Source organism: Aotus nancymaae, unplaced genomic scaffold (assembly GCF_030222135.1).
Source record: "Aotus nancymaae isolate 86718 unplaced genomic scaffold, 86718_ANA_hifiasm-v0.15.2.pri h1tg000032l_0, whole genome shotgun sequence".
NCBI classification, from domain to species: domain Eukaryota; kingdom Metazoa; phylum Chordata; class Mammalia; order Primates; family Aotidae; genus Aotus; species Aotus nancymaae.
In genome coordinates this window covers 30,651,836-30,666,791 of record NW_026988445.1, presented here as the reverse complement: position 1 = coordinate 30,666,791, position 14,956 = coordinate 30,651,836, and the positions used below count along the sequence as shown (strand labels likewise).

Sequence of the window (14,956 nt, the reverse complement as noted above, 5' to 3'; positions counted from 1 at the left end):
TCTTAAAAAGAAAAAATATATATAGTTACAGACAAATTCACATATATTTTCTTCTGCCATCCTCACTGTCTACTTTTTCCTTTCTTGAAAAATAATGATATAATGTTGCCCCCTGAATGGGAACACGATGCTCCTGCCCCACATTCAGAAGAATACTGTTTTAAACTGCTTATGCAATACAACTGCTAATTCTTTGTCTTACCCAGTGCTCTTTGTAACCCAAAGCCATTTGGCCAGCATTCAAGGTTTACTATGAGGATATGAAACAAAGCAGGTAAGTCTCCACATGGAGACTGAACTCTGACCTCAGAGGTTGAGTGCTTTAACTAAACTTAACCAGCGGTCAGTGTAATCCACTTTGAGTACCTACAACAAACAAGATACGTATACTAAATACAATGGGGCAAGAGAGAGACAGATGAGACACAGCATGCCCTTAGGACTATATATTCGAAAAGTGGCTAATAAAAATAAAACAGCTGATACTCTAACATGTAATGAATTATACTCTACGTCTATAAACCCTGCCCTGACATCTCTCTTCTCCCAAAAAATCTTTGCTACAAAGAAGATTGTGATAAATGACAGACAATTTCTTTGAGAATCAGAGGAATGAGTTATTTTTATTGTGGAGAGGTATAACGCATGAATATTTAAGAATATCCAATTCCATTACAGAAAATCAAAGATACAAATAAGAGAGGCGAAAATGAGTACACAGCAAACAGCCTGAGAAGTTAGACACAGAGAAAGTAAACAGGACATCTGTGTGCTAAACACAGGAAGGAATGAAAGCACTCAGAACTACCAAATATTCATGAGACCAGAGGAGACACAAAATACTCATGAAGGCATTGATATGAGGTATTAAACCAGCCAATCCAACTGGTAGTATCCACTTCCAGAGCTACGTGCCCCCTGCCCAAGAAACAAGATGGAATCCACAGCTGCTCATCACGCTAACTGACAGGCAACAGGGTCAGTCAGGTCCCTGCATCTAAAGGTGATGTTTAAAATTTAGTTAACAACAAAAAAACCACAAGTGTTATGTGGTAGGAAACAGAAGGGCGGAAACTTGAGAACAGAGGATATTTTTGTCAGTGAAAGATTAATACAGGAACAAGTCAGCAAATTCCAAAAAAGAAGCATGAATTAGTAAAAATGCAAAGAAATTATAGGTATGAGCCACCATACACACCCTGTTTTAGGTCTTTTCTAAAGTGGATATGAGATAAATGGAATTAGGCCAGGTTCAAATTCATTTTAACCTAGCCTTTCCACTGTTGTTTCTTCAACTATAATTTTATTTCAACGGTTCACCTTCTCACAGTCCTGACTAGGTTTCTCCACTACAGAAAAACATGAAAGATAATTCTATGCTCATTAAAAAGGCAAGATGAAAATCTAGGACCTAAATGGAATAAAATTGGTTCCTGTAAGAATTATGACCACCTTTACAGAAATGTTTAAAATTCATTGTTTTACTAATAGGATGCTCCTGAAATTTTAAAGGTAAAATCTGAACAACAGTAGAGTAACCTCAAATTCCAAGTGAAAGTGGTAATAGGACAAAACTGAATAACAGCTACAAAAAGGTGGTACTTCAATGCAAAGTTCAGTTCAAAAACAAACCCAGAGGATAGCAGAGAGTCTAGAAAGAACTGGAATAAGGAGGCGACACCAGGAAAGGCTGCAAAGGGAGTGACACTGCGGTGGGGAGGTGCTGGGGAGAGCCGAGAACAACAGAGTCATAATAGAAAAACAGGGATGGTTGTGCTATTTACATGTATTCCATGAGAATTAGCAGTTCTGAAGGTCATTTTTCATCACATTATGCATTTTCACCTGCATAATCCCCTTAGTCCATGTTCTTTTCCTTACTGAAATGAAAGATGCCCATCTTAGTCATCTTCAAAAAAACCTATTAATTTGGCAATGTCCCATCAAAAGCTAGAAAAAGGAGGGCAAGATGTCTCTAAAAACATAAAAACCTAATTCAGTTTTTAAAGTTAAAAACATGTTAGAACAAGACTTCCAATGTTTCCGCTCTGGTGTTTGCCTGAAGTCCGAAGGCCAAGTTTCCATGGATTCCTAAAGGCAAAATTAATCTCCTTTATCTTTCACAGTGGCTGTGAGTAGGGGTAGAGAGTGGTGGCCAGGGGAAGGGGTAACAGGACAAGAAGAATTAAGAAGTATAATCTGTGGCCGGGCGTGGTGGCTCACACCTGTAATCCCAACACTCTGGAAGGCTGAGGTGGGCAGATCACCTGAGGTCAGGAATTCGAGACCAGCTCAGTCAACATGGGGAAACCCCAACGCTATTAAAAATTAGCCGGGCGTGGTGGCACATGCCTGTGATCCCAGCTGCTCAGTAGGCTGAGGCCTCTCTATTAAAAATACAACAATTAGCTGGGCGTGGTGGTGCATACCTGTAATCTCAGCTACTCGGTAGGCTGAGGCAGGAGAGTGGCTTGAACCTGGGAGGCAGAGGTTGCAGTGAGCCCAGATTGGGCCACTGTGCTCCAGCCTGGGCAACTGAGTGAGACTCTGTCTCAAAAAAAAAAAAAAAAATCACTGTGGCAGTGAGGAAAAAACAAAACAAATGTTCAATAATAGGGAAATTATTATCATTTGTTACAAATGTTACAAAGCCACAAAAAATATACATTATGTGTCTATAATGAGAGAAGAATCTAAAACAAATTGTAAATATAACCTCAACTATGTAAAACACACATTCCAAAGAGACTGAAAATAAATACACCAAAATGTTAACACTTCTTGCTCTAGTTGATGGGAATACAACTGAAGTTTTTTGTGTTTTATTTATTTATTTATTTATTTATTTATTTATTTTGAGACAGAGTTTTGCTCTTGCTGCCTAGGCTGGAGTTCAATGGCAGCATCTCGGCTCACTGAAACCTCCGCCTTCCAGGTTCAAGCGATTCTCTTGCCTTAGACTTCCAAATAGCTGGGATTACAGGCATGCACCACTATGCCTGGCTAATTTTGTAGTTTTAGTAGGGACGGGGTTTCTCCATGTTCAGGAGAAACATGTTCTTTCCTCATGTCAGGTTGGTCTTGAACTCCTGACCTCAGGTGATCCGCCCACCTCAGCCTCCCAAAGTGCTGGGATTACAGGCGTGAGCCATTGCACCCAGCTACAACTGAAGTTTTTATTTTTGCATTTTTCTGTATTTTGCATATTTAAATGTATTATTTTTATATTCGAAAACTTTTTCAAAAGCATGGAACCAAGGACATAAAGTTTACTTTTAATCACTAAGAATGTTACAGAGGTCATTTAAATATTAATATTGTTCCCCTCTTTAGAAAGAAAATAAACCAAATAAATACAAAGTTATAATAAAAGTTTAGCAAATTAAGAACAAAACACCACATTTACTAAGTGCTGTCTGTGTGCCACACACTGTAGAAAGTCACTGTGACATGTGTTATCTCATGTAATAGATGTGTGGGTTTTTTTCTTTTAGAAAGTGTATTTATCAACCATTTCAGTAGATACCCACTGCTTAGGACTCTATTTTAGAGCACCACCAAGACACCTGCTGTAATTGCCAAGAACCTACAGAAACAGGAATTCCTACAAAACCAGTTCTCCAGGGCACAAAGTGGAGACCTATGTAGTGGAACTGTATAGATCTTAAAAAGTAACTCTCCAAACTGTTCCACAACTTTTCACAATAGGTTTACTGAACCCTACGTCAAAAAAAGGTGGCATCTAAAATTCTAGTAAAATAAAGAAATAAAGGTCTATACATATCTGAATGAATTATAAATTATACTAACCAAGAGTTTTCATGTATATTTCCTGTTTCTTTCTAAAAAAAAATTAAAACAAATCTATATAAAGCCATTCATGACATTAGCCATTAAGCTAACAGGAATTAATGCTGGGTTTCAACAGTCATTCAAAATCTACCATATTTCAAAATTATACACCAAAATGACGTATTTTTTTGCATATATATATCATAGTTTGCAAGTTAATATGCACTATCAATAAATTAAAATTAATTTATGATTTCAAGTAGGATAAAGAACATAAAATTCATACGGCAAACACAATTTAAAAAATTATCAAACCTAAGCCAGTTCACTAGCTTATATCCTACTCTTCTGAACACAAAGCAGAAACTCATTAATCCCATCATTTCAGAAGTTATAAAATTTCAAAAAGTTTAGGCTGATGTTTACCTTTAATTAAAGCTTTCCTTTTCTCACATATCCCTTTCAATCCATCCTGCATAACAGAGGCAGATTAATCTTCAGAAAGCACTACCTTTCTGTTTTGCATAATAAAAGCAATGACCTCATATGCTTGTGGAATGAATAATTTTTCATGTCTCAAAAATCTTTAATAACATCCTATGGTCTGGTCATTTAGCTAGTGTTACTGAGTATCAGAATAAACAAAACTGTTCATTTTAGATGAGTCTTAACAACCTCCCACTGTCAATATCTCTTTACCTGGCTCTAAACTCCTATTCCTTGATAGCTCTCAATCCCTTACCCCAGCTGTTCAACCACAAGCGCTCCGGACTCCTGCCAGTCTGTTGGCTACATTAGCCAGACTCATCCTAGCATTACTTCCTTTCCTATCTAGTATCGAATCCATGTATCATCTCTTGCTACTTCCTTAGTCTTCTTATACTTCTGTTGCACTCACCCTATAAACTCCCAGCCCTGATCAATTTAACTACTTCTGCTCTCATAGCCAATCTGCAGTCTATTGTTAAAGAGCATCACAACTTCACAAATCAGTAACTCTCTAAAAGCAGTATCCACGGAACCTCAGCTGGAACCTTAATGCTGTCCAGATATTCTTCCTCACAGAGCTCACAGGACCACATTCCTCTAGAGCTATGCTCAACTATCATCACCAATCTCCAGTCCCCTGCCTGCCTATTCCAGCACAGCAGTCTCACCTGGACAAGTAAATAGAAGCTGCACCTCCATCTCAGTAGAACGTTTCTATCCACTGTTCAGGGATAATTTTTCTACCTGTACCCAGTTTCTCACCCACCCCCAATTCATCAGGGAGCATGTCTGTACAATCAAGCTATCTATGGACCCATTCTTCTCATCATCACATAACAGCAGTTTCCTTTACCCTAATCCCAGGTCTGTGAATAACTCTTTGGACTTGCAGCAAAAACTCAACCACAATAATTATTCACTTTTCTATAAAATGCACAGAGGACAAACAAATGATTAAAAATAAAGTACCCCACAAGGTACTAGAAAAGTATGAAGAGTAATTCCTAAAGGTATAAAAGATAGAAGATAAAATATACTTGAGGAAGATTTGTTCTTTGAAAGACTCACTATGACTTTTCTCCATAATCTATTAAATTATTTTTGTTTCAAATAAACTACTACTAAAAATGATGCTTTTACATAGGAATCCTTATAAAATCATAGCTGCTCATAAGAGTTAGAGATTTGGGAAGGACATGCAATAACCAAGTAAGTCAAATTGATTCTGTGGTTCTTGTCCTTTTTTGAGTCACATACTCCTTGAAAAATCTGATGAAAGCTAAGAATTCCCTCTGAAAAATGCATGCATTGTGCTTTGGGAGGCCAAGAAAGGAGGACTGCTCCTGGAGAAGGCCAGGAGTTACAGACTAGTCAGGGCCAACACAGGGAGGCCCTATCTCTACAAAAAGTAAAAAAAAAAAAAAAATTAGCTGTGTATGGTGGTGCACGCCTGCAGTCCCAGCTACTAGGGAGGCTCAAGAGGGAGGACTGCTTGAGCCCAGGAGTTTGAGGCTGCACTGAGCTATAATCGCTACTACATGGCAACCTGGGCAATAGTGAAAGACACTGTCTCTTTAAAAAAAATTTTTTTAAAAAAACACTAATTTTTGAATAACCATGTTTTCCTCAAGTTAAAATTTATTTACCTTTTAAAAAAATCTTTGGAGCAATATTACTTTTGTAATCATGAAGGAAAAAAGAGGGGAAGAGTAAGATTTGTGCTTCTACCCCACATACCCTTCAAGTTTCTAATAAAATATACCCTATTCTGACCTGTCAGCTTTCCATGGAAAAAACCAAAAGGTGCGGGAAGGCAGAATAATCTATACAGACATTCTGGCACATTTTTTTCACTTACACTGAAGAGCTGGAGGAAAATGGAAACTCTCCAGCAAAGGCTATACAAAGTACGTGGTTTTACACAGAGCATTACACAAGTACATGGAAGCTTTAGTCACAAAACAGATATTCTTAGAATATGTTTCCTCAGCCTAGATAAGTGTTCCTGGAGCAGAATTTTTGCTCATAAGGTTTTTGCACCCATAGCTGGACTCTCTGAGGCTTCAGGTAAGGCAAGCCATGGACACATAGGTTAAAGCTCTGCTGGCATTCACTGGGTAATCCCTAGGTCTCCCCAGTTATACAGTGGAAAAAGGAAGGAGAAAAGGCCCGTAGGCATCAGAATGCATGAAACTATAATCAACCAAGAGGCCACCTGATATAATAAACACTAACTTCCTGAATTAAATACTATTTCACTTTAGGTTATTGTGAAATACATCTTTCTCTGGCTAGTGAAAAGATGAGCATTGGTGAATATATGATCTATTCAATTAATTTTAAGAGAAGAGTTAAAAATGTAACACCAACAAGACAGACTATCTTCTCTCTTCCCAATCACAAAACATACATGGTTAAAATAGGGAAGACAAATGCATTACTTCTGATTCTGGCTCTTTACGCTGCTTATCCAATGCTACAGGTATAACTCTAACTGGCATGGCAGAGAATTTCACAACAAAATTTTAAAAATACTTGCAGCAAAAAGGATCTAGAGATTACTGTGTAAATTGCATAAAATAAAGTCTGATGGTTAAATTTGAATTAAGATGTCACAAATGGGTACCAATAATGACTTTTCCAGGAAACGAAATTTCACAATATTATAACCAGCGTAATTTGCACAAACGTCCACCCCTCTTTCCATCAGAGTTGACTCTGAGGGAGGAAATCATGTTGGTTACATGAATCCTTATAAGATCCAATTTCAGTAAACTTTTTCATGCTTCACAAGTGGAAAAAAAAATCTAAAATGTTCTTTGTTGCTTCATGAGGTAAAAACAAATAACTCAGGCCTGGTGTGGGGGCTCACACCTGTAATCCTAGCACTTTGGGAGGCTAAAGTAGGCAGACTGCTTGAGCTCAAGAGTTCAAGACCAGCCTGGGCAACATGGCGAACTCCTGCTTCTATTTTTTAAAAAAATTAATGAAAAAAACCCACACACCACACACAAACAAGTAACTCCACTATTTCTTATTCAATAAATAAAACACATTTTTGGTTGGGAGCAGTGGTTCATGTCTATAATCCCAGCACTTTGGGAGGCCAAGGCAGGAGGATAGCTTGAGCCCAGGAGTTCAGGACCAGCCTGGGCAACACAGCAAGCGCTCATCTCTGTTTAAATAACAAACCTCACACATTTGCACAAAAATAAATCCTCACTGAAAAATCTTAGGCAATGTTTTTCAGTTCATCCAAAAATTATTTTTAAAATTTACTTGTACACTGGTAATAACAGCTTCAGAAGAGAAAAACAATGAACAAAGACAATGCATACATAAAATCAAAATATAAGCAGTACACTATCAAATACTCAAGGACAACAGTATCGTAACTGCTCTTATAAAGTTGACAAATTGCTTAATAAATTATTTATTTCAAAATCTATAATATAAAAAGTACTTTATTTAACTCATTTATTTTTCATTTTTGAGACAGACTCTTACTCTGTTACCCAGGCTGCAGTGCAGAGCACAGTGGTACAATCATACCTCACTGCAGCCTCAACCTCCCATGCTTAGGTGATCCTCCCACCTCAGCCTCCAGAGTAGCTAAGACCACAGGTGTAAGTCTCAGGCATGGCTATGCCTGGCCAAAAAGCATTTTTAAAGATTACTCTACCTTCGTTCAAATTAGAAAACCACAGTCACCTAATTCACTGAGTTTTCAAAATGCAGCTAAGATAGAAAAAAGATGTAATTATTTAATCAGGTAACAGCTCTCCAGGAAAAAACAGGGCAACTATTCTCATAAGAGAATTTAATAGATTTGCCAATTACAAAATAATGTTAATTTCTATAATTGCCTAGATACTGTCAATTTAAATATCAAATGCCCAAATGTCAAAGGGTGACTAACCAGATAGTGTGGCACATGCCTGTAGTCCCAGCTCAGGAGGCTACGGCAGGAGGATCACTTAAGCCCAGGAGTTCAAGGCTAGCCTGGGCAACAAAGTGAGATTTCATCTCTAAAATAAATAAATAAATGTGACAAAATTTACCATTTACTGTTTCAGAATTTTTCTTAATCTGAAAGGAAAAATAATCTTGATTTGTCGGTATTTTGATAGGCACACAGTCTTTCCTTTCCACATGGCTAATGAGGATGAACAACAGGAAGTCCTAAGAGATGGGAGGGTGGAGTGGTACAATGGCGGAAAGCTTCCATCTCCAAAATATTAAAGCGCAGAACCTCAAAACTAAGATAAAAATAATTTGGCCTGGCGCGGTGGCTCACGCCTTTAATCCCAGCACTTTGGTAGGCCGAGGGGGGCAGATCACTTGAGGTCAGGAGTTTGAGACCAGCCTGGCCAACATGGTGAAACCCTCTATCTACTAAAAATACAGAAAATTAGCCAGGTGTGGTGGGGCACACGCCTGTAATACCAGCTACTTGGGAGGCTGAGGCAGGAGAATCACTTGAATCCAGTAGGTGGAGGCTGCAGTGAACCGAGATCATACCACTACACTCCACCCTGGCTGACAATGCAGGACTCTGTCTCAAAATGAATAAATAAATTTAAGAAATCTCAAGCTATTATAATACTTCAGAATTCTGCTAATGATGTGTTCTTCAAAGAATATTACAAATAATCATTTCAAATGCTTAAAAAACAAAATTATTCCCTGGTTGAAAGGATATATAATTTCTCCCATGAGAATGATTCCTGCATAAAGGAATGCCCATATTTATTTGACTCTTGAAGGCCCTAAACTGGAAAGAATGCTACATGACAGTATCAAGACACACACATATTAAGTTAGAATTTCTCAGTAAACATATAATGCTTTCAAAGCCCATTTAAACCTTATCAGGGCTTTTTAAAAACTGAAGATTACCATACTATCAATCACTCTTCCTAAAATAACTAAAATAAATTTGCTGAGACTCACTTGTAGAAACCAAACAACGTATTTTCTCTTTTGTCCAACTAAAAGGGTGCCAATGAATGGCTATCTAGTTTTAAACACAAAAGAAAACATGATTTTCTTATAGAACATGCACACATCTCTCACAAAACAAGCAGCATCCAATAACTACACCCCTTCCCCAATTCTGTCTTTGATCCTCTAATACTCCCCACAGTACCTACATTGTGCCAGGTCTAACACGACTATATTTGACAGAGGAGTTTGTTCACTGACCAGGTAATTTAAAATTTCTTCATACCATAAAGGTTGGGAAGAGGGCACGTTTCCTGTATTAAATTACACTGAGTATTAATTAAGCCTTCAGGCTAATTTTGCTGTTAATGTAGATTGTAACATGTTGCAGCTAAAGTAGTATTTAGGGAAGTTTATTAGAGCACAGAGATCAAGACAGGAACAGTGATGGGTCTGACTAATCCCCACAGAGGTTAACTAGTCTTAGAGTTACCTGTGTTAAGGCAGCTCTGAACCAGAGACGGGTCTCTATAAATCACCACCTTGTTGCAAAAACAACTTAAAGCATGTACGTAGACAGTATGCCAGTTGGTTTATATAAAAACTGCCATCTTTCCTTTTAAACTGCCCTAAACCACCATACACAAGTTAATCTTTTACTTTACTCAGGCTCCCAGTGTTCTACAGCCATAAAACTTCTCTTCCTTTCTAAATTTTGCTAAAAGATTTGATCTTTCTCTTGATAAGAAATACAGCGATATAAAGAAGCACATTTATAAAACTCTTAGCTTACCCGAAACTGATTCAGAAAACAACTCTACAACAGCAGGTACTCTACCTGTTCAAAACAAAGTTCAATCTTCTCTTAAGTCCTCAAGTTCTCCTTACTTAATGTCAATAGATTTAGCAGATGGGAACTCACACTGTGCCTTGATACACTGTTGACAGGCAGATGTAAATAACTAGTAACAATGACACGCCAGGAGTCACGCCAGGAAATGACTGAACACTATTCATCTTATGATCCTCACTAAACAAGCACGGGCTCAGCGTTAACACAGTCAACACGAAGAGGAAGAGGCTGGGCATGGCGGTTACGCCTGTAATCTCAACACTTTGGGAGAATGAGGTGGGAGGATCATTTGAGCCCAGGAGTTCAAGGCTCTGGGACTGCCACTGAACTCTAGCCAGTGTAACAAAGTGAGAATCTGTCTCAAAACAAACAAAACAAAACCAAAACACTATGAGGGAGAGACTTAGAATTCTCTTCCTGCAGAGAATATTCTCTAATTGAGTATCACAGCACTTTAGGAAGAGGAGTTTTTAATTTACCCCACAGAATCAGACTCTCAATGTAGGAAGACAGCTTAAATATCATGTGAGAATGGCCGGGCTCAATGGCTCACGCCTGTAATCCCATCACTTTGGGAGGCCAAGGCGGGTGGATCATGAAGGAGTTTAAGACCAGCCTGGCCAACATGATCTCTTCTAAAAACACAAAAATTAGCCGGGCATGGTGGCGTGTGCCTGTAATCCCAGCTACTTGGGAGGCTGAGGCAGGAGAAGTGCTTGAACCGGGATCCAGGAGGCGGAGGTTGCAGTGAGCCTGGGCTACACTCCAGCCTGGGCTACAGAGCAAGATTCCGTATCAAAAACAAAAAAATAAAATAAAATAAAAATATGTGACAATCCTATCACACGTGCTGCTCAGTAAGGTAACATTTAGCTACATGTGACTACTGAGCACTTGAAATGTGGCTTGTCCAAATTGATATGTGCTATAAGTATAAAATACACACCAGATTTTATAGATTTAGTATGAAATAATGTAAAATATCTCATTAACTTTTAAAATTCATTTCATGTTAAAACAACATATACAGGATTAAATAAAATATACTAGTAAAATTAATTTTACCTGCTTTTTACTTTCTTAATATCACTATTAGAAAATTTTAAATTACTTATATGGCTTACATTATTATTATTTATTTATTTATTTATTTATTTTTCTGAGAGTCTCTCTCTGTTGTTCAGGTTGGAGTGCAATGGCACAATCTCGGCTCACCACAACTTCCACCTCCCGGGTTCAAGTGATTCTCCAGCCTCAACCTCCTGAGTAGCTGGGACTACAGGCACATGCCACCACACTCAGCTAATTTTTGTGTTTTTAGTAGAGACAGGGTTTCACCATATTGGCCAGGCTGGTCTCGAACTCCTGACCTCATGATCCATCCACCTTGGCCTCCCAAAGTGCTGGGATTACAGGCGTGAGCCACTGTGCCCAACCGGCTGACATTATATTTCTATTGAAAACTACTGCTACAGACCTACAGCCTTAATTCTGACAGCAAGCAAGAACTATCACTTGGCATTTCCCAATTACAGCTGTCATTTAAAAGCCAAAAGACGCTGAGTGTGGTGGCTCATGCCTGTAATACCAGTGCTTTGGGAGGCTGAGGTGGGAGGACTGCTTGAGGACAGGAATTTGAGACCAGCCCAGGCAACATAGCAAAACTCCACCTTTACAAATAAACAAATAAATTTAAATGTAAAAAGCAAAAAGAAAATACATATATATATTTTCTCTTCACTACCAACTTAATTGAGATAACAAGATAATTTGAGAGACTGTAAAAATCATCAGCAGAATCACTTTGTCTTGGCACCATTTTAAAGGTGCGGTGGCTCACGCCTGTAATCCCAGCACTTTGGGAGGCCAAGGTGGGCAGATCACCTGAGGTCAGTAGTTGAAGACCAGCCTGGCCAATATGGCAAAACCCCGTCTCTACTAAAAATACAAAAACTAGCCGGGCATGGTGGTGGGTGCCTGTAATCCCAGCTACTTAGGAGACTGAGAAATTTCTTGAAACCGAAAGGCATAAGTTGTAGTGAGCCAAGATCGTACCACTGCATTCCAGCCTAGGCAACAGAGTGAGACTGTCTCAAAAAAAAAAAAAAAAAAAAGATTACTTCAAAAAGGCATACAAAACCACACTTCTTAAAAAAAAGATGAGAAATACTGCACACTAATCAAGTTTTTCTAATAAAGTATGTCTAAATGCTTATCATAAAGTTTATCTTTAAGGTGAAATGGACATTCCCAGACCTGGGACCTCAGAAAAATAAGATACACAAAATTCTGTCTTTTTATTATTCATGTACCTTCAATCACAAACAAGTGAACTATTAACACTGTAAAAAGGGAATATTAAAATGTAATTCTCCTTCCTAAAACCAAAAGAAAATAATACCACTCAAAAACAAAATAAAAAATGACATCAGTTTTTCTAGTACTCAGTGGGCTAACTTTGGTATACAAACATTATGAAATAAGACAGTGCATTTTAAAGTATGTGTTTTTTCTTTTTCTTTTTTTTTGAGACAGAGTTTCGCTATTGTTGCCCAGGCTGGAGTGCAATGGCACGATCTTGGCTCACCGCAACCTCCACCTACTGCGACCTCTGCCTCCCAGGTTCAAGCAATTCTCCTGCCTCAGCCTCCAAGCAGCTGGGAATACAGGCATGTGCCACCATGCCCAGCTAATTTTGTATTTTTAGTAGAGATGGGGTTTCTCCATGTTGGTCAGGCTGGTCTCAAACTCCAGAGCTCAGGTGATCCACCCGCCTCGGCTCCCAACAGTGTTTTTTAAACCACAATGTGCTTCTCTTTTTCTTTCTTTCTTTTTTTTTAAGAGACAAAGGCGGCCAGGCACAGTGGCTCACGCCTGTAATTCCAGCACTTTGGGAGGCTGAGGCAGGCAGATCACAAGGTCAGGAGTTCGAGACCAGCCTGGCCAATATGGTGAAACCCCATCTCTATTAAACATACACAAAAAATTAGCCAGGTGTGTTGGTGCATGCCTGTAATCCCAGCTACTCGGGAGGCTAAAGCAGGATAACTGCTTGAACCCAGGAGGCAGAGGTTATGGAGAGCCGCCACTGCACTCCAGCCCAGGTGACAGAGCAAGACTCTGTCTCAAAAAAAAAAAAAGAAAAAAGGAAAAAGAAAAGAAAAGAAAAACAGAGTCTATGTTGCTCAGTCTGGCTTCAAACTCCCGGCCGCAAGTGATTCTTCTGCCTTAGTCTCCCAAAGTGCCAGGATGACAGGCATAAACCACCTCACCCAGCCAACACAATGTGTTTTTTGAAGTATATTTAAGGAGTAAGAAATTCAACGACACATTTCTATGAGTGAACCATGGAGACAGCATTCTATTTTATTTGATTTAAAAATATTTAGGACTCAGGTCCTGGAGGGGGAAAAAAGTATATTTCTGAATCTATGAAAATGTTTTTTTAAGGGGAGAGGGGAAGGCAGCTCAGTAATGCAGAGAGGTTCAGAGGATGCAAAGTCACTTCTAGAAAATCGTCAGTGAGAAAACTGTATGATAAAAGAATTCAAGGACATTAAGATCAATGAGTGAATTTCCGGAGCTTGTACAACAGTTGGTTAGATATTTTCTATGACGTCCTAAGAAATTTTTAATCCACAAAAGGTCATACTTGGTTGTCAATTCTTCTGAGCTTCATCAGCTGAGTATAATCTTCAGACTATTTGCTAGGTGATACATTCCTTAGGAACCTTTTCCTTGTGCATTTCAATGCCAAACTCAATCACGCTCTCAGCAGAGTAAGCAGAAAGGATTGTACATATTTTAAGACAGGAGTTGGCTGGCTGCCGTTTCTTGCCTTGGTGGTAAGGATAAAGGGTAAAAGCTCTTTCTGAGTTTGATTCTGAAACACCGAAAACACTCTCAAAGAACCGTGTCTTTTAACATTGCCCAAAAGGTAAAAAAGACTGCCAGAACTTCCATTACAGCATCCTATTTTTAATCTTAACTTTAAGTCTTTCAAACACACAAATTGAAAATAAAAAATTAAGGAACATATTGGCCCAGAGAGAGGAACGGAAGGGAGACACCAGGCGGTTCTAGACGACCAACGTGGTGGTGACGGGGAGGACCAGGTGTGGGGGGAAAATGAAAACCATCCACAGGGTGGGGACACCCGGCTGTGGGCCACAGAGCAGAAAGGAATGGAAACAGTGGAAGCCGCAGGCTCCTCTGGGAGCCGGGCGAGGAACGACTTCTGGCGCGAGTTCCCTAGGGAGGGAGGAATTGGCGCGAGGCTCAGCAATAGGAGACCCACAGACGCTGAGAAAGGAGAGGAAAACAGGCGACCTGAGAGGGGGCGGAGGCGAGGGGACCGGGCTACACCTCACCGAGAGGGCGCAGGCGGCGCTGCTGGAGGAGGACAGCGCAGGGGGAGGAGCGAGGGGCTCCGGGAAGGCTTTCCATCCGCGCCGCGAGCCGGCGGCTCCCCTGCATCCCGCTCTTCCTCTCCTCACCTGGGAATCGGAGGCGAAAGGAGGGCTACCGCCGGGCGCCGGGCCTGTTTCCAGCCCCACTCGCTGACATGGCGGCCGACGTGCTGTCACGGAGCTTGCTCGGGTCTCCCGTGGCTCCGGTGGAGAAAACACCTCTCGCCTTTCCGCCCCGCCTCCCTCTGCGCACCCCTTGCGACCGGCCGGCTGGCGGCTGGCGGCCCTAGACCGTGGAGCATAGAGCACTGGTGGCTAGAGGGGAAGCGCAGAGCGCGGACAACCATAGAGTACGAGTCCGGACACAAGCCGGATGGTCTGTCGCTCTCCTCATCCGTCCACTCACAATCCTCGGGCGGCTGAGACGGGACGGAAGCGGAAGTGAGGGAGAAAAGCCAGAAGCCTCCGC

At 40.1% G+C, this 14,956-nt stretch overlaps 1 protein-coding gene across 5 annotated transcripts in view; it reads right to left on the bottom strand.

Annotated features, from left to right (window-relative positions):
- Window positions 1-14,782, bottom strand: part of CNST (consortin, connexin sorting protein) — a 103,735-nt gene extending 88,953 nt beyond the window's left edge. The window contains exon 1 of one of the 5 annotated variants that reach the window (XM_012443726.2): window positions 14,449-14,782. The gene's annotated coding sequence lies outside the window, so the exon portion shown is untranslated. Of the gene's footprint in view, window positions 1-10,063; window positions 10,264-14,448 lie in introns of those variants that run through there. The other 4 variants (XM_012443723.2, XM_064383685.1, XM_012443724.3 and 1 more) reach the window with 4 other exon arrangements.
- Window positions 14,783-14,956: the final 174 nt, after the last annotated feature.